Source organism: Cyanistes caeruleus, chromosome 3 (genome assembly GCF_971803275.1).
Source record: "Cyanistes caeruleus chromosome 3, bCyaCae1.hap1.1, whole genome shotgun sequence".
Classification (NCBI taxonomy): Eukaryota; Metazoa; Chordata; class Aves; order Passeriformes; family Paridae; genus Cyanistes; species Cyanistes caeruleus.
This window is the reverse complement of record NC_141703.1, coordinates 43,152,512-43,171,883: the sequence shown is the minus strand read 5'-3', so window position 1 is coordinate 43,171,883 and position 19,372 is coordinate 43,152,512. Positions and strand designations below refer to the sequence as shown.

At 33.6% G+C, this 19,372-nt stretch overlaps 2 long non-coding RNA genes across 2 annotated transcripts; both read right to left on the bottom strand.

Moving 5' to 3' along the window:
* Window positions 1-2,445: 2,445 nt before the first annotated feature.
* On the bottom strand, window positions 2,446-5,232 carry LOC111926216 (uncharacterized). The gene is made up of 3 exons (XR_002862774.2): window positions 5,087-5,232; window positions 4,875-4,985; window positions 2,446-2,722 (listed from the first exon to the last, which is right to left on the bottom strand). It is a non-coding gene; the product is annotated as an uncharacterized LOC111926216 (long non-coding RNA).
* An 8,041-nt stretch (window positions 5,233-13,273) lies between these two features.
* Window positions 13,274-13,971, bottom strand: LOC147654117 (uncharacterized). The gene is made up of 2 exons (XR_015284474.1): window positions 13,868-13,971; window positions 13,274-13,654 (listed from the first exon to the last, which is right to left on the bottom strand). It is a non-coding gene; the product is annotated as an uncharacterized LOC147654117 (long non-coding RNA).
* Between the last annotated feature and the right edge of the window lie 5,401 nt (window positions 13,972-19,372).

Sequence of the window (19,372 nt, the reverse complement as noted above, 5' to 3'; positions counted from 1 at the left end):
TTTTTGACATTAGAACTTCAGAATCATCATGGAAAGTTCTCAAAATAACTTGTTTAGTTTAGCATAGCAGGCAAAAATAGAAAAAAAAAAGTAACCCAGTCTACTCACCCTCAGTGCCACATAACTGAGCTACCCTTCAGTATGCCATAAATATGTACTTGTAAATCAATGTCAGTTAGTTGCACTATTAGCAGATATTTTTAATCTGGCTCACTGAGTGGGGTTACTGAAGCATATGACTAGAAATATTTTCATCAGATTTACTCCCATATGCCACTAATTTCTTCAGTCTACAAGCACGTCACATAGTTTCTGGGTATGCTGATTTATCCATTTTTGCTAAAATTCTATCCATGTGTCTAGTGGCATTACACACTGAAGTGAAAATATTTCTTCTAGAGACATTCCTGGCTTAATGTACCAAAAAAACATACTAAATTTACATAACACTAGCACTTAATGAATATTATGAAAACTAATTAATTATAGTTCATAGATTAGTTTTATTTCTTAAAAGTGATTATTATTCTTATCTTCTCCTGGTTAAGGACTCCCTTACAAAATAGCCAATTACTTCAGTTAAATAACAAGGTAAAAATCTCACTTTAAATTATAATATTTTTTGAGAGTTTTAATTAGTAAATACCAATACAATTTGTATAAAATATAGGAATTAGGAAAGCAATCAAACTGCAAATGAAAGGGTTTAGTCTCCATCAGTATTTCTGTATTAGTATGCCAAGAGTTTAAAAATAATATACCCATGTCTTACATGAATTTAACAATATAAAATATTTACACAAGGGGAATTAATAAATATTTACTTATTTGTGGTTCAGACAAGATAAAGGAGTAGAACAATTAATGAACTGCTTTACTTAATAATACAGTGCATTTTTCAGACAAAGAGAAATCACACTGTCACAGTGAAAGCCCTCTAGTTTGTCTTCAGACAAACAGATATATAAACGAGGTGAATAAATTTAGAATTGAAACAATGTTTTAGAAATTTCTGCAGTGATATTCAAGAATAAATTTGAAAGTGACAAGCAGCAGATTTCAGTCAACCAGGTATTGTTAACATGATACCACAGAGGACAAGAACAGGGACTCTCTGAGTTCTGTGCTTGTGTGGATGATGCTTCTGTTTCAAATACATTTCCTGAAGAACTTTTGAGATTTTTTTAATTTTGAGAAGTTTTCAATAATAAAAAAAGACAATTATGTTCCCATGAAAAATTAACATTTGTTTATGTATGATAGTTTTAGACCTAGTTCAAAGAGGAGAAGAAGACAAATCAATGTAATGTTAGAACCTCTTAGAGTTTTAACTACAGTTAAAAAGAAATAGTTGAAAGTTTGTTAAGGAATAGGATTAACTTCTGACTTCACCCCACAATATAAATAGTAAACTGAGAAAAGAAGGACAGACTCTTAGATGAGGTTTGTTCTTCCAGTCACACATTAGCTTTTCCAAGGGAAAAGAGCTTATGTTTCAGGTACAGTTCCTTTCACTAATCATGCATTTTGAGAAGGTGGGGACATAAATAAATAATCTTTTTTTTCATGCTACAATCCATTGAATCAAAACCTGAACCACTACCATGCACTCCCATTAAGACTTTTCTAAGTTTTTTTTCTTGAAGAGTAGCAAAAGAAGTATTCTCTTCTCATTACCAGTGGTCAATTGATTAAGCCACTTTCCTAGATTAAGGAGATATGAGTCAATTTTACTTAATAAGAATCTACCTGGATAGAATACAGAACACTTTGGTTAAAAATCCATGGAAATGTGAATAGATGCTGCCATCTCTCTGGTAGCACCTCTGCATTTGACTGTTTGTCCATGATAGTCTAATTTATGATAATCTAATTTATGATAGTGCCTTGAGTGAGAGAGAAGCTATCACTTCCATAACAGTTTCTGAGAATATAGTAAAAGGTAGTTAATACAAATATGGATAATGTGACATTTCACTTGCCATGTGGCACTTGTAAAACCTTTATTTTTTCTTATTGAGAAAGAGAGGAAATAATATTGTCTCACCTGTGCTAATATGATATTGTGTCAAGCTGTAGTTGCTTAGGATGGTGAGATCCTTTATTTCAACATTAAAGGAAATCCTCATCTTTAAAAGGCAGAAATGCAGAACTGCCTCTTGGATACTAGATATTAAGGCACTATTTAAAACATTCTTGATAATACGGTATGGTTTTACATTCAGTTGTGTTTTAAAGTATGTAACTGACAGAACTCTAACTTGGAGTACTAAGGAAATACCTTCTGTACAGCACTTCTATTGCAAACTCGGATCTATGAATATGAATTGCTTGATGCCAAATTTTAGGTCTTTTTGTCTGTTAAAACAAATCATACTTTTGGTGGGTTTGTTCATTTATGAAAGAAAAAAATTAATGACAGGAAAAGGAAAGTAAATGAACAGATTTTTAAGCAGTTGTATGGTTTAGGTTTATTTTTTCTCCTGATTCCAACACATGGACAAACTGCTGTCAGCAAGTGCCAAGCTGCCTGATCATGGGTCTGACTAGCTGTTACATTTTTCGTCTGACATGGTAGGCATCTTCTTGCATAAACTTCAGATGTCAGCAGCAATGAGGGCCCTTGCTTTTTCTGGAACTATAAAGTTGGAAAAGACCATCTGTTCAGCCTTCTGTTATCTGAACTCCTCCCTAGAAATAGTTTTCAAGAATATATTAAGACCTGCAAAGAAAGAGATAAAGTGTAAGATGTTGGTAAGATAATTTTAACCCTTTCCTTTCACTGCATGAAATTTATGTTTTGTTAGAGATGCTTCACCAATGAAAACTAAAAGGAAATTTTTGTAGTTCACAGCAATTTGGTTTATGGTATTGAATTATTCAGCAATAAAGTTTTACCTTATAATAAAATGTTTTCTGTACAGTTTTAAATGTTATTGTGATATGTCCAATAGTTAAGAGACATTTGATATTCTGTTCCCATATGAAGTTTTGAAAGTATATATTCAGCAGTAATCTGTGCCAGAACAAGAAGTCTACTAGAACACTCCCAAAATAGCATGAAATAGCAGGAATATATACTTCATATAGATGAAATATAGTTTATGTAGAGTTTTATTTGGAATAAGGAATGAATATGAATTTAATTAAAATTACTCTGTATAAAGCATTTTCTTTTCCTTCTTAAAAAAAAAAATCTACTCTACAACTGCTTAAAGTTAAGCATATATACACAGTTTTTTATTCACACTTCGTGGGCTGTATTCCTTGTTACCAAATTCAGCAATGACAGCACAACATAGAAGTTTTCTAGCAGTGTACAGAACACTGGGGTCCCAAATATGGATGGTGCCAAAAACAAAGTTAATTTTGAAAGCCAGCAAGAGTTCTATTTTATAAGAGTTGCAATTAGTATAAAAACAACTTTATTTTAATTTTCATTATTCATACAGACAGAAATCTGATACCTATCTTGTTTTAAAAGCTTCACATCAAACAAAAATGAAGTCTGTGGGAACATTTCCATTGTCTTGAATGAACAGAGGATCAGGATTTCCCTTCATTAGCCACTCACTGCTTGGGAAGCATGAAATACCATAGGCTGTAGAACTATTAGGTTTTTCAATATGTCCATACTGCAATGCTTTCTAACACTGACACTTTTTTCCTCTTTTCTTTCTTATGAAAGCTATTATTACTTGTAAAAAGAGAAAAAAGTGTAATTGCATTTTCCATAGAACAGAATTAGTTTGAAATGCACTGTTACAACCATTCATCTTGTAAACATTATGCTGATGTGATAGAAGCTTTTAAAAAATCATACAGCAGCTCAGTGTTATATGGAACATCTACTGCTTTCCTTTGTTCTTCAAACTCAAACAAGGCAGCTGGAAATGTTTTTATGGTTTCATTAAGAAGACATGTGACTGGTAGTGTGCCAGCACAGTTTTATTCTCATTTGTTGACAGATTATTAGAAGCTATAATCAAAAAAACCCCACATTTTATTCAGTTCCTGGCTTTTTATACTATTTTAATACAGCTTTGCAAAGCACACCTTGTAAACTTTATTAAGAAAGCTACAAATGACAATTTGAAAGTAATCCCTATTTAGTTTCCCAAATAAGGTCATAAACTAGTTTAGTGACTTGAAAAAAAGATTTTTGGGTAATTTTAATTCCAGTATTATCATCTTTCTGAAAAAAATTACCCATAAAACCCCCTCAATTAGCTTCAACATTGAAATTAATATGAAGCTAGGCTTTCATTAAGAAAAGAGCAGACATTAATTTAGAAATTAGACTTTATTTATAATTAGCTAAATCATATATAACAATAAAACCTCATTATTATTGTTATTGTTGTTGGGTTTCTTTATTTTATTAAAAGCTGCTCAGAACAGAAGAGGTCTCTTTCTAACTCTCTAGTCCCAGATTGAACAAATGGCACCCAAACAAAATTTTCCCAGAATCTTTTTAAACCCAAACACTTGCATGAAACCCAAACACTTGGACATCCTTGTGTGTTTCCCTTCAGTAGAGCAATGTAAGGATGGAAGTCAGATTCTTAACTGCACCACCTCTGGGCAGGATGAGGAATAACCATTTATTATTTTTTAAGGGTTTCTTTATGAGAGTTCAAGCCCACTGTGATCTGATAAGAAGCAAAACCTCTATATGGCCCTTAATGTTTGATTCTATATTCTGGTAATTCGTTGGATGCTTGGGAATCTGCAGTCTTACTGACAGTCATGGGAGAAAATGCCTGTCTCTGCTGGCCTGTCTGGACTGTTACTCCACTGATCCCACACACAAACAATATGGGTACAGGTACAGCTAATAAAAAGTGCTTTATTTTACTTATGCAACTACATACATTTTTCTGCTTCTCTTAGGCTGGAATTCTCAATATTTATAGTCAATATGCTCCTCCAAAGCTTAGCATAATTGATCTGCCCCATGATGACATCTCTCTTCTTTATCTTCTCTGTTTTGGGAAAAAATTTAGATCTTTCAATAAAGAAGTTGCATTTCTATTGCTGTGTAAAGATCTAGGTTTCTAAGCTGGGAAGCAGCATTAGTATTTACCTTTTTGGCATCTGTTGCACTATATTTCTCTTCAAGGAGCTGTGAAATTCTCTTTCCTCTCTGCAGTGGCTGTTACATACTCTTCAATAGGGAATGCATAATTTCCTGAATTTTACTTTTTATTTCATGCTACACATTAAAATATGCAAAAAAAATATAAATAGATGTCATATGTACAGGCCTTTTTTTTTCTTTTTTGACTGCAGACAGTCCAGCTATAAGAGAAATCAAACACTTTTAAATGTAATGACTTGCACATGAAAAATTCTCAACATGTTTCTCTCAAATAAACTCAAGGGATGTTCATAATATATATACCTCATTGCAGATACACCTATTACTCATTTAATTTTTTAAATTTTTTAAAAAATTTATTTATTAAACTATTTTTTAATTTGTAAAAATAGTCAGATAAGATATATGATCAAAATAATGGAATACATTGTGAATTCTGAATCATCAGAATGTATTTTCTAGGATAAATCTTAATTTTAATCTGTTCTTTATACAATAACATTTGAAATAGGAAATTTTTCTTACCCCCTACTTTGAACACTCAGAAATAATATGCAAGCGATGGTGGCTATGGGAATGGATTTTGAAAGGGCATAAGGTCAAAATAGATCCATTTTTTTGTTTGGGAAGTACATCTAATTTTGCGTGTGCAAAGGTCTCTGTTATTCAAGCAGAAGGATTTCAGAGACCATATTTCTGGCTATCATGTTCCTTTTCTCGAATTTGGTTAAATATGTTGCAATCAAAGTTGATCAAATCAAATAATCAAATCAAATAATTCTTCCTTGTTATAGCATCACTCCATTTGATGACTATATCACTCTCAGCCTTACAGCCTGAAGTCTTCTGCCAGTCAGTTACATGTTAAGGAAACATTTCAAAAACCGTCGTCAAAATTATGAAGAAAAATAACACACAATTTCACCATGTAAAGGAGAAAATAATCTATCTCTTGGAGGAATTTACTATCTCAACACGTTTAGCAAACTTTTAATTAAAGAGTAAGATTTATTATCTTCGCAAACAAAACAATGCGTGCAGTGGGGTGTAACAATTATCTTATCAGTTTTAATTATCCCAGTGCCTCACACTTATCTTGTCCTGTCACTGACATATCATTCTTGAATTATACAGATCTTCAGAAATGGTATGCCTTTTTATACTGCTGTTACTCTCAGCTACAGCCAACGTTTCTGTTTCCTCAGTAATAAGTATCTTTACACTACCAACATTTTTTCCTAAAAGTATGTTCCTAATTTTTCTTTAAATTTATAATCCCAGCTAACTGTCCCCAAATACTGTAAAATTTATTCCATTAAATTGGTCCTAGGCTTTCTTTTGACTTAAATGAGATTAAATTTTTAAAGAGCTTTCTGTTTCACTGGAATAGTTTGAACTTGTGAAGTAAATACCTTGAGTCATGAAAACCCACTGCATTCCATTTCAGGCACATAAATAAAACTAAACTAAATCAAACTACTAAACTTCAACCATGTGAGGTCTGGCCTGTCTGGCCTCCATCTCCAGAGACCTTTCTTTCTCCTTGGGGATATCATACTTGATAGAATGAACATAAAAATGAAATTTAATTATCATTTTGAACAAGGTTTACAAAAACAAAAATTTACTGTGTTTGTGGGTTTTTATGAGAGGGTGGCTTGCTGTCCCCAAAATGTGTAGTAGTGACAGGAAGAAATTGTCTAGTTTGTGTATTTGTAGTCACAAAATACTATGTTTTTCTGTTCAGAGATGGCTTTTCTGTACTGGCATTTAGCCCAGGACATGGTGGCTAATTTACCAGGGAACTGGAAAGCCGCTGGGGAGTGTTTGGATTAGCAGCCAATAAAAAATATAGACCATCAATGCTTTTTAGAAGAGAAACTTAATATGGACAGAAGACAGTAAAAACGTAACTGTTGCTTTAGGCAAGAACTGTGTGCTTCTCCAATCTTCCATTTTGTTGTTTAATTTAGTAAATGAAAAAACAAAAAGAAAATATATAAACCCTACTTTATTTCTGGAAAAAAATATATATATTAATTATATAAGCCCACTTGACAGGTATTTATTACTTTAAATGTCAAGACTTAGATCAGGAATTTTCAAGAAAAAGAGGGAATAGAAACCTGTAAGATGTTGCACAGGAGAAATGACATCAACAGTATGTTTTCTGCATTCTGAATACAAACTTACCATGTCTACAATGGTAATGTCTACTACAATGTTGAATGGGCAAAATGATTATGAGGATTACAGCTTTATCCTGACATTACTATCATATTGTTTCCTGATGTATAATCCTTTAGAGGTCTGTAACATTTTAGTGTCAGAAATGTGACTTAATTCTTCTGTTTTCACCTGCGATATTATGTCTGATGTGTCACTGAGTCAGTGCTTTTAGTGATACTTCATGCAGAAACATCAGGATGAATAATATAATCAATACCACTCCAGGTGAGTGAGATCTATAGACAAGAGTATTGGGTTTTACTTTGTGTTCAATCTTCAGCTGTTTATTGACTTGCTTTAAGGTTTAGTGGGAAGTCAGTGACTTAGGGAATACATAAAAAACACAGCTGTGATGGTACACTTTTCCTATGCCTGTAGAAAGACTGAAAAAGAAACATGAGTATGTGGAAGCTTTTAGCTGCTTTTTAGAAGGTATATCCTAGAATGAGGCATGTTGTAAAACAAGCCACATGAAAATTGTTACACTTATGAAAGAAACCTAGTTACTATTACATATTGAAACCAAGTTCAGACAATTTAGTTATAATCTGATATTCATAATTGTATGTTTTTTAATAAGCCCAGGATGTCTGAGATCAGAAAGAGTTTGAGAAGTCGTTGGCAAATGCGAAGTAAGCCCAGAATAGTGCAGGATATTTATTGTAACTGTTTCATGCCTGGATTAAAAAGTTGTAGTTATTATGGAATAAGAAGCAAGCTCTGTGTAAAATTATGGCCAAAAATTTGATGTTTTAAAATTGTATGTCATTGTTTACAGTGGTATGATACACAGTTTAGAAAATTGTATTCCTTGGCCTTCCTCTTTAGAAAGAGAACATGTAATAAGAGTGGTGGAAATTTGCCACTTGTAGTAGCAGTGTAAAAGATTTTGTTGGGTCTTTTTTTAATCTGATCTGTGTTTGTAGATTCTGTTTAGATACCTCAACTTTTATGTAGTGATAATACAGGAATAGTAATTTTGTAATTATAGTCATCAGTGTCCCACATGTCAGTAATCACATTTGTATAATTATGGCAGAGTACCTAGAAAATGACATGCTGTTTTTCGTAAAAAAATAATTTTGGGTACGTCATAGAGCATTTTTTTTTAATTACATGTGCATTTCTACCATATTAGATGTCTTCCTTTTCTTCCTTCATTGAAATAATCTTATGTACTATTTTCCTTTTTGGCAGTCTTATGGTTACAACTTGAACAGTTCCATCTGATCTGGTGGGACTGATGAGTTCAAATCATAAATGTGAAACATAAACACATAAACTTTCAACATAAGGCAAAAGCCATTATTTCTATAAGATAACAAAAAGAGAGCATGCAATACTTGGCATCCCAGATCTGCATGTATTTCTTTTTTCCACTTGTCAAGTAGTCAGTGAAAAACCAATTAAGGCCAGTATTTCTTCAGGGTAAAAAAATATTTTTTTGCTCAACTACTCAAAAGTGATATAACTCTCCATTTTCACTTGTCTTTCTGCTCTTGCTGTTTTATATTTCAAATTCCCTTATAACTCAGTCTCCTCTTTACCTGTTTTGTTTTTGGTTTTGTTTTTTGAAGTTTTTTTTAATTTTGTTTTTGAGTGTTTTTTACCAAGGAAAAGCACCAAATTTTAATCTTAATTCTTATTACTTTATTTCTCAGTTATTTCATCAAATTTTATGTAATTTATTCTAATATATACACACAGAAATAGAAGCTTAAAATGCTACAGTGAGAACACAGTTGTAAAAAAAGATAAGATGACTATGCATCTTTTTGTAAAAGATCTGTCACTTAGAGTGATTGTACATCTTGTGTTTTAAGGACAAAATTCTTATTTAATTCATTTGTCACAGTAAGGGAAAACTTTGATCAATCAATCCTTCACATGGCAGCACTAAGATTGTAACTAATGATTAAATCCAGCTCTTATTGTATAGTATTCAACTAAAAAGAGGGTTTGTTAATAAGAAATGCAAGGTAAAACATATTTTTTTGTTTTTTTGGACAAGACCCAATAGCATATCTTTAAGAAAGAGCATTAAATTTAAATATTTTTCCAGCTGAAATGTGACATTAGTCTAAACTTTTCTATTTCCTACTTGCAACCTTGAAATAATGATAGAGAATGAGAGAAAAAAAATCCAGAAAAATTAGAATGGAGGTGTACTCCTTTCCTGGAGATATTGGGTGAGTACTGAAGGCATCTTTGTTTTTTCATATGACTATTGGTCATATCTTTCATAACCAAGAACTCTTTTATGAGGGCTATAAGGAAAGTGCATTCCAGTCTCACTAATTTATAAATGGAGAACTCAGTTCTCACAGAGATTCGCTGCTTGTGGTGTGCTCTTAGCTACTGAAGAGATGAAGGTGAGCTTCAGAGATGTGTGTAGAACTAGACAAGGTGGTTCTTTTGAGCTTAGGCAAAGGCCAGCATGACTTTCAAAAGAGAACTAAAGAGGAAGACTCCTGCAAAAAAAGAACCACTGTGCTGGTATTACTTTCAGAACCTTTACTAAGATAATTTTTTGATAGATGAAGAACATAAGATGGAGGTAAAAATCTGGAAATTGCTGAGCGAATAACATTATTACACACTCCTCTGGTATTTCTCCAGAATGGAATGTGAACTGTCTTTGATGAAAGCTATGACAAACACTATTCTCTCATCTCGAGAAATGGTAGTATGAATTTCTTTAAAACCTTTTGTACTGGAAGATTTGAAATGCTTTTAAAATCTTGTCAAAAATTTCCTCAGAAAGAAAGGAAATAGCAAGAAAGAGATCTGAATTCCAAGGGAAATGTAGGTAGAATCATCCCGTATTTTTCATATAAAGTTGAAATTTAAAATGAAAAAATCATAATTTTCACTATAGCTATCTGTCAGGGTGTAGTTTGCACCCTGAATTCAATTGATCAAAGTGTAGCCATAATGATCATGAACATAATAATTATATCACCAAAAGCTATCTACTTTAATTTGTTAAAATTTTATTTTCACTTCTTTAAAAAAATAAAACCAGCTTTAGCATTAGATTTCTCTGGAAGATTTCATAAGCTGCATTTACTACACTTGTACCAATTCCCTCATGTTGCAGAAACTGTGTCAAATAAACATTCTGTAAAAGTTCAGCACTGGTTAAGTGGTCTTCCTCTGACCAAAGATTCCCTGTAAAACTATCAACAGCCTGAAGAGCACAGCTTATGCTGAATATTTATGCTAAGGGACTTGCCCTAAAACTGGCAACGGTTATCACCTCAGCTCCTTTTTAACAAGTACTTTGAAGTAAAGACCGTGAGTAATTAGAAAACCAAAGCAGAACAAACACAGGGAGAAAAGAACTGTAAGGATACTATGAATGCTAATAAACCATAACAGAATCATACGGATATGTAAAAATGTCTTTTTTACTTAATACAAGTAACCATCAGGTAACAACTGGTAGTTGTAATATCATAACAGTTTTTTGAGAAAAATGAGATGGCAAATTGTATAATCTTTTTTTTATGATTACCACAACATTATTTGTTCAATAATTTAAATTCCATTGGCATGAAAACATAGAGTTTTTATTTGCTCATATCAAATTCTGATGTGAATTTTAACAAATACAAATCCTGTAACTCGGTAAACTTCTGGATCTTCATGCTCTCATTTAGAAAAAATTCTTGACATAAAATCTTACCGGTAAAAGAATATCCATATTTGAAATGAAAGAAAACTTCAATATAGAGATTTAAAGTACCCGTTTTGGTGTCCCACAGTGTAAAAAAAAGTATGTTAGTCTGTTTAAGACTTTTCTGTGACTAAAGTGAGATTCTTTATTTGCATTGAGATAAAAAGAATTTGGACCAAGAATTTGCAGTTACTGTTAAATTCTCACTTCCATAATTTCAGGTTTTTGGTGTTAAAAAGATCTCTTAGAGCTTGCAAATGAGGGAGAAAGCTGAAAAATGTATTCATCTATAGAATCATAGAATAATTTAGGTTGGAAGTGACTTGCAGAGGTCATCAAGTGCAAACTCCTGCTCATAGCAGGTTGAATTAGACCAGGTTGTTTGAGGACCTTTCTGGTCAAGCCTTTAACACCTGTGAGGTTGCACAATCTTTTAAAATACTTGCTGTAGTGTTTTACCACCCTCACAGTGATTTTCTTTTCTCCCTTAATCATGATTTCCCAAATTCTGACTTCTGTCCATTATCTTTCATCCTATAACTATGTACTCTCACGAAGAAGAGTTTTGCTCCATTTCTTTATATACTCACACTAGGGAATTGAAGAAAATACTGAATTGTCTCTTTAATTTTTCCTCTTAAGGCTCAACAAACCCAGGCCTCTCAGTTTGTTCTCATCATAAGCCTGCAGTTCCCAACATCTTCTTTCTTTCTTTTCCTGAAATTAAACTGAAATGATAATTGAGATCCTTCTGTCATCAGGTAACTAAAGTCCTAACTAAACTAACTAAAGTAACTAAAGTGGTAACACCAAGGACTTTTGGAGAGGACAGAGACCTCAAAGCATCATCAGCCACCTTCTATAGCATCCCTTGTAGTCTCTCTGGACGCAAGCACATTCAGTTATAAGTGCTCCCTAACCCTATCTTCCTTCACTGTGGCAGTATTTCATTCCCAATAAACACAATTGTGTCAAAAAAAGGCCTGAGAGCAAGTTTTATGGAAAAAAGAAAGGCAAAGTCATCAAGTATGTTTGATTCTTTGACACTAGGTTTCCTGACCTGTTGAACAGTAGGCCTCAATATTTTTGTAGATTTTCTTTTTCTGCCAGTGCTTTTTCTGCAAAGTTCTTTCAATTGTCTTTTCTGTAGTTCCAGCTTCAGTTAATCGCTGGATTCTTGAGAGTCTTTCCCAACATCTTGTTCCTTAACCTGCTTCCTCACAGTTATCTCTGTCTTTTCCTCAAGTCATTTTAAAGTCCTTCTCACTAGAATTAGAGAGCTTGCTAGCAGAAACGCTGTTTTCCCTGTTTTTCAGATGGACAATGTAGAAGTTCTCATTCTTGAGAAATACTGAAGCCCTATGACATCACCTGCGCAGCAAAATGTTGAGCTACACGGTACATGGTGCATGCAGTCTTACATAGCTGAGTCCTCTCTCACTGGAAGGACTGATGAGAACATTGTCTCGACCTCTACACCCAGAGCTAACCACTTCACTTTCTTTTTTCTTTTTTCTTTTTCTTTTTCTTTTTCTTTTTCTTTTTCTTTTTCTTTTTCTTTTTCTTTTTCTTTTTCTTTTTCTTTTTCTTTTTCTTTTTCTTTTTTCTTTTTTCTTTTTCTTTTTCTCTTTTTTTCTTTCCTCTGTTTCTGTCTATCTGACATTTTTTGTTTGACCTTTTTTTTGACAATGCGGGTCAACAGCAGCCCTTTTCACTCATCAAAGCAAATTTTTATTATTCACAGACCCATAGAGAAGGCTTAATTTGTAAATCTAAGCAGATATTTTTTCAGAAATATGATGAATCTCAAATTGGAACTATGTATTCAGGTATTTAGAACTATGTTTGAAATTGAGGGTTGCAAATATAAAATGACAGTAAAAAGGAGATAAAACTTTTTCAGGAATATATTTCACCTACAAAAACTTTGCTGTGATTTTTTAAAAGAAGACACCAGTTTTCTGTAAGGATTCAAAAGATGATTTTTTAAGGTTTTGATTTTCTTCTTTTAGTATCATTTTTTCCCTCTGTTTCATGAGGAAATGAATGAATTTAAAATCATGGAAAACAATTTTATCTCCTCTTTATTACTCTGAGTCTTGCATGTCTAGAACTGCTAGCATTAACTCTTCAACCTGCCTTAAAATTCTGACCTATTCTGCTTTTTATTACATGGAGAAAAAGCCCCAAGCTTTCATCCAGTGTATATTTTGAATCATAACAATAGTTTGTGCTCTAGCAATAAGTGACAAATTTCAGCAATATATATTCAAAATTTCAATAGGTATTTTTATTTCTGTGAGTGGGGAAGATAAAATATGGTAATAGGAAAATGTCTAGATTAAATTAGAATTTAATGAATAGCATCGGTTTAGCTCCAGTTATAAGGCCAGGTTCAGCTTGCATAACTTCATGAATAGCCTGAGACAAGAAATTTTTACCTGATTCTTAACCACAGGTTCATATTGGCTCTGAAAGGAAGGGTATGTATTATGTTGATGGCTCTCTGCACTTGTTTTCACAGGCAGAAGGAAACAAAATCCAGGCTATGTGAATAATTAGGAAAAAATAGGCAGCTTTATGATAGTGTTATTTTTTACCTCAGTCCCACGCAGTCTTTCACATTGATTTCTTACATTCTTATCCTGAAGAAGAAAAGACCATGCTCAAAAATCTAATCAGCCTAACAATGTGAAAGGGATTCTGTACAAACATATAAAAACACAAAAGGAAGGAAGAATCATAGGGTGGCAGCAGCCTCACAGAATAACAGGTAACCCATTATCAAAATAATTAAAGTAAATTTGAAGTAATACAGGGACAAAATACTTTTTTAATGGTACCAAAATCTGACTTACTTGCAAACTTGTTTTATTTCTGCTTTCCTCTATCTACACTTACACTCTTGATAAGGAGTCCTTCTGGTAGACCTTGATAAGTTGAACCATATGGAGTTGCCATTTTCCTGTATGATCAGAGAATGATAGAAGGGCTTGAATAGAAGGCACATTTAAAGGTAATCTAGTCCAAGCTCTCTGCAATAAAAAGGGACATCTTCAACTAGATCAGGTTGCTCAGAGCACTGTTCAATCAGACCTTGAATGTTTTCAGACATGAAGTGTCTACCCCCTCTTCGGGTAACCTGTTCCAGGGTTTTACCCATCTCATTGTTTCATGATCATTTTCTGATGTAGAAATGTGGAAGAAGAGTTCCTATATGTTTTCAGACTGGTTTTTAGAAAAATATTTGCTTCTCAACTTGAATCCAACATGTCAAATCTCACAAATAAGAGCACAATATAAAGGGAAATATGCTCTACCACTTGATAGATCAAATATGGAGGTCCCTTTATTCTCAATAATTACACAACATTGGGATGCAATCGTCTCATCCTGTTAGTTAGACTGTTCAAATAAAGCAAATTATCCCACTGTCCAATGGCTAAATTGGGGGTACTGATTTTGGAGAACATCTAGACAACTTAGCTATAAAGCCATATAATGTAGAAGTGTTAAATTATACAAAATGGATTCACACTCTGATGTAGTATTTTAAAGTGTTTTCAAAAGAGAAATCAAACTTAGGAGTAATATACATCAGCATCTTAACTTGCAACGCTGTGCTTCCACAATATGGGTATTATTCATAACATAAAAATCTTTAAAAAAAATTAATACTGTGTTGATTACCCCCAAATGAATGTTTGCTAGTGACTCAGAGCATAGATATTACTTATAGTCAGTAGTATGTCAATAAATTATGGTAATATTCTTTTCTCACTAATTCTCTTCAACTATTTTTGTAAATTTTAGGGAAATAATTTTAAATAAAATGGCACTTTTCCTGACAATTCAGAAGGCTAGCCAGCAACATAATTAGCTGATTAATTATTGTTTTCTTTGTGAAAGAAGTCACCTTTGAGATGAATTTGCTCAAACATGAAAAGCTGTATATTTGACATACACTTTTGTTCCCTGCTGGTGAAGTGCCAAGGAATTTATTTTGGTCTTGTTTCACCAGCCTACTTTAATCACTATGAAAATCACTCAAAGAATGAACCAATGCCTAGCTGACATAGGACAAATGCCTTGAAACTTTACATAGAGAATTACAGCTGAAACACTACGAATAATATGGTTTTATATTCCTTGTGTTGCTGTAATATTTATGATTATCAGGCTTTCAAGTAAATCAGAAAAAGCTTTTTTTTTTTTGGTTTTTTGTTTTAATATATCAAACTACTAAATATAAAGTGCTTGTTTGTTCTTATTAGAAACAAAACCTCTTGAAATACTTACCATAAAGTGTTTCCTCACAGTTATAGGAGGTAGATCTTAATTAACCTTTCCAGTGCCCTTGCATTGCAGTTAATTAAACCTTTACAAACCACACTAGCTTAATTCTAAATTACAAACTTACAGGGATCAAAACGGTAAGTATAACACCCTTTTGTAGCTTTCAACTTTAGCTTATATCGCTTATATTTATAATGCTAGCAATCTAGCATTATAAAGCTTTTATTATGAATACACACTTTTAAAGAAACAATAACCTTCATATTCAATTTTTCTTGATGTATTCAGACAGCCATTATTTCTAGAGCAGGTTGATGGCAGTTATTGCTCCCATACTGTGACAGGTATCTTGAAAAAAATTAAGTATAATACTTATATACATATATGCACATTCATACACATAAGCACAGATATACGAATAACCTTTAGACAGTTTCTTAGATGGGAATAAAAAATCTACTGACCATCAATACTGTTACAATTAGAAGTAAAATGGGACATTTAAATCTTTATACTGAATAGCAAAGCATGCCAAACCTGAATGTGAGACTATGTGAGCAGGAACACGTGTAAGAGCCAGAGAGATTTCAAGACCAACGCGGCAGATCCACCTGAAGTTCAGCAACTACAGTATGCTGATGTGTAGACAACTCCTCAGTGCTCACATTTTCTTTCTCAACATGGTGTAAACATGGCACTCCCAGGGAATTTGGGAGTCACTCGCTTAGCCTTCTTATGTACATAAATGCTCATGTTCCTCTACTTGCTCTCCCCTTGCTCTGTTCTTTGAACATGGTACAAACCTATTTTGTTGTGAGTAAAAAATAGAATTTTTTAGGAGGAAATTTAGTTATGCAAGCACAATGTTCGTGCCTGAATAGGTCTTCTTCATTGAAAAAGCTATAAGGAAAGACAGCAAGCTATATGAAAAGACTGGAACAGAAGAGTTGTAAAATACCTGTATTCTTATTTATTTTATTCAAATTAAACATTTGAATGTACACAATCATTCATTTATAAAGATGTAGAGCAACTTCCTCATTTTTTTAATCTACTCATGGGTATCTTTCCGCTCCAATTTTTAAAACAAAGTATCTTACAAACCATATTAGTTTTTCTTTAAATTCTCAGCAGATTCTCTTTGTTAGTATGACGATGATGATCTGTCTTGTTTCCCCAAATGAAAATATTTAGACTTCAGTTATAATTTAAGTAAAATCTTAGTCTATCAGTCTAAATTCTGTATTTCATTTAGTAAGGAGAATACATAAAATGACCAGAGTTGCATTTATTGAAGATGGATTACAATCATGCAGAATTATAGATGGATACAGTTAGGACATGATTGTGTTAGGTTTTATTTCTGTCGTGGTTTTAAAGCAGCAACTAAAAAAAATTACTAGAAACTTATTTCTTGCTTTGAGATATGGATTAGAACAGGAGCAAAACAGGCTTAAAACTTAAAAGGAATAAAGAAAGTTTATTAACAAAACTACAAGAATAAGAACACCAGAACAAACCTCTAGAAAACTCCTTTATCCCCCACTACCCAACCATTCTCTTGTTCACATGACAACATAGAGACAAAAACTTTGGAACTTTGGTGTTTAAAACAGTCTCAATTCCTGCTAGAGTCTTTTCATCAGCTTTTGTAGAGAAACAGAAGTCTTCTTCTGCTAATCTATGGAGTTTCTCACAAGAAAACTATTTCTGTTATAGCTTTCTATTTTTCTGATGCCAGCTGCCTGGAAATCTGTCATCAGTTCACTCCTCCCATTTCACATCACTCTGAGGGGTGTTATGGGTCTGTGAGTCTAGGGATGTCATTTTTAAGGATGAGTTATTCAAAGGCAAAAGTTCTCTTCATCTGTCTCTGTGAGCTTCCCTGGAAACAGAAGTTTTCTCTTTGCCTCGTAACGGCCCCAAATCTTCAACTATTACTTCTCTCCCTCTGTTCCAGCACCTCACTGTATCACAATTACTCTACTTTTTGCTCAAAATCCACACTTTGAACACTCCATTCCTCCCAATATACTCTGTCATGAATTAAAGGAGTTTTTCTCAGAACACTGTTGTCCATCTCCATAGCTTTAACAGAAAAATATTTCAGCTTATTAAAGCATCGCCTTATTCTCTTTTCCCCATCTAAAACTCAACTCTTTTCTTCACTGTCTTTGATGGTTTTATGGTATCTTCTTCATGTTGATTATCCCTCTCTCTCTCTCCCCCACTCTCTCTGGGAAAAAGGAGTAATCTGTAAGTCTCATCCAGGTAGTGAAAGAGTTCAAGTTCTGGAAAGCTGCTGTTGTTCATGGTGTCAGGTTTCAGTCCAGCAGCAGAAGCTACAAACCAAGCCAGGCCGGCCCGCTCCGTTTCTCTTCCCTCCCCCCCTCCCCACCCCCACCCCTCGGCCTTGGCCTTGTCCGGCCTGGAGAAGGGGGAGGAGGCAGAGACAGAGCCTTGTTACCTCTTCAGAAACACAAAGAGAACAAGAGAGCCCGGGCTTTACATCTTAAGGTGGTGTTCACAAGTTGATCTCACTTCTCAATGGTCAGAACTGCTGTCAGTTCTTAGAAATGACTAATAATTAGTCACAAGAAAAGACTCCCATCAGCCTTTCGCAGCTTCAGCTTCCTCCCAGCTCCCAAAGCTATCTTAAAGGTAAAGTTACCTCATGACAATTTCCATATCAAATTCCTCACTTAATCTCCAGGTCAAGGTGCCTTCGGTTAAAGTACTAACAAGATCAAACTAAACTGGTAAAGTACATATTTTAAAAATTTATATTTAATTTTAATCAATTTTGAAGTTCCTGGTATTAGGTAATCTTTTTTCTCTCGTCAATCAAATACACATCCTCACACACACCAAAAAAAACCCCAAGCAAACATGAAAACCCAGAACAAAACACCAAAATGCCCCCAACCCAACTCTTTTCTACCCAATGCCTCATGAATCTTTGAACACATAAAGACCTATACATTATGAATTTATGCATGTATTACATCTATGTTGATACTCTGGCCTAATGTCAGGACCAGTGACAAAATCTCTTTTCAGCAACAGTCTGTAGATTGTTCGTAGCAGCAATTTTATTAAGAGATAATGTATCCTACTCTGGTGGAAGCTAAGTAAAGCCTGAGTATGTTTTATGAATATATATCATCCACAATAAAAGCTTGGAGCGTAACAAATCAGTCATTCATAGTCTAGTCTAGAGTGGAATAGATTATTTACAAACAAAATATCAGAGCAAGCTCATCTAAATATATTTTCAGCCTTACTGATAAGAAGAACTGAGTTTCATGAGATCTCATAGGAAAGTCCAGGTCTGTTCCTTGCACAGCATAATAGATTTAGACTATCTCAAAATCTGCAAACTGTAGTGGTCACTCATCCCATGCTGGGGCACACCTTAATTAATGAGCAAAAAGGATTTTCTTAATCAGCATTAGAAAATAGTAATTTAATGTTGATAAAATTAAAATAAAATAAAATATTTTTTTTATCAGACTTTCATAGAAGAATGTCCTATAAAAGATCCAGCAAGATCAAAGCATTTTCCCTCTCCTATAACATCTGTGTGGGATTATATGGTAGGAAAAATCCTAAAGCGCTTCATTGGATTCTAATCTAGTAGAATAAGATTCTACATCAATAAATGCCTGTCATATAGACCAAAGTTTTCATACACCTCTTTTTTATTTCTCTGCTACTGGGATGTAAAATTATTGTGTAGTTTCCCAGGCTACATTTAGTTACCTTCTTGACATTCTTCACTGATCTGGAGGGATTGGATCCTCAGGTAGCCCGTGTTGGTCACCAGGAAATACACTGAGTTTGCAATTGTGGCAGGCAGGACAAAGAACAGGGGATGGAGAAGAAAGCCTTCAACTTGATAAAAGCGCTTAGTCCTATTAAAGGTTCATTCTAAGGTCAGATCTTGAAATTGTTGTGCCAAGAACTCTCAGTAACTTTGTTACCGAGATAATTTATTGCTCTGCTGACAAAATATATAATAACTATGAACAGGCTATATTGAGAAAGAAATGTAGACATAGAATGGG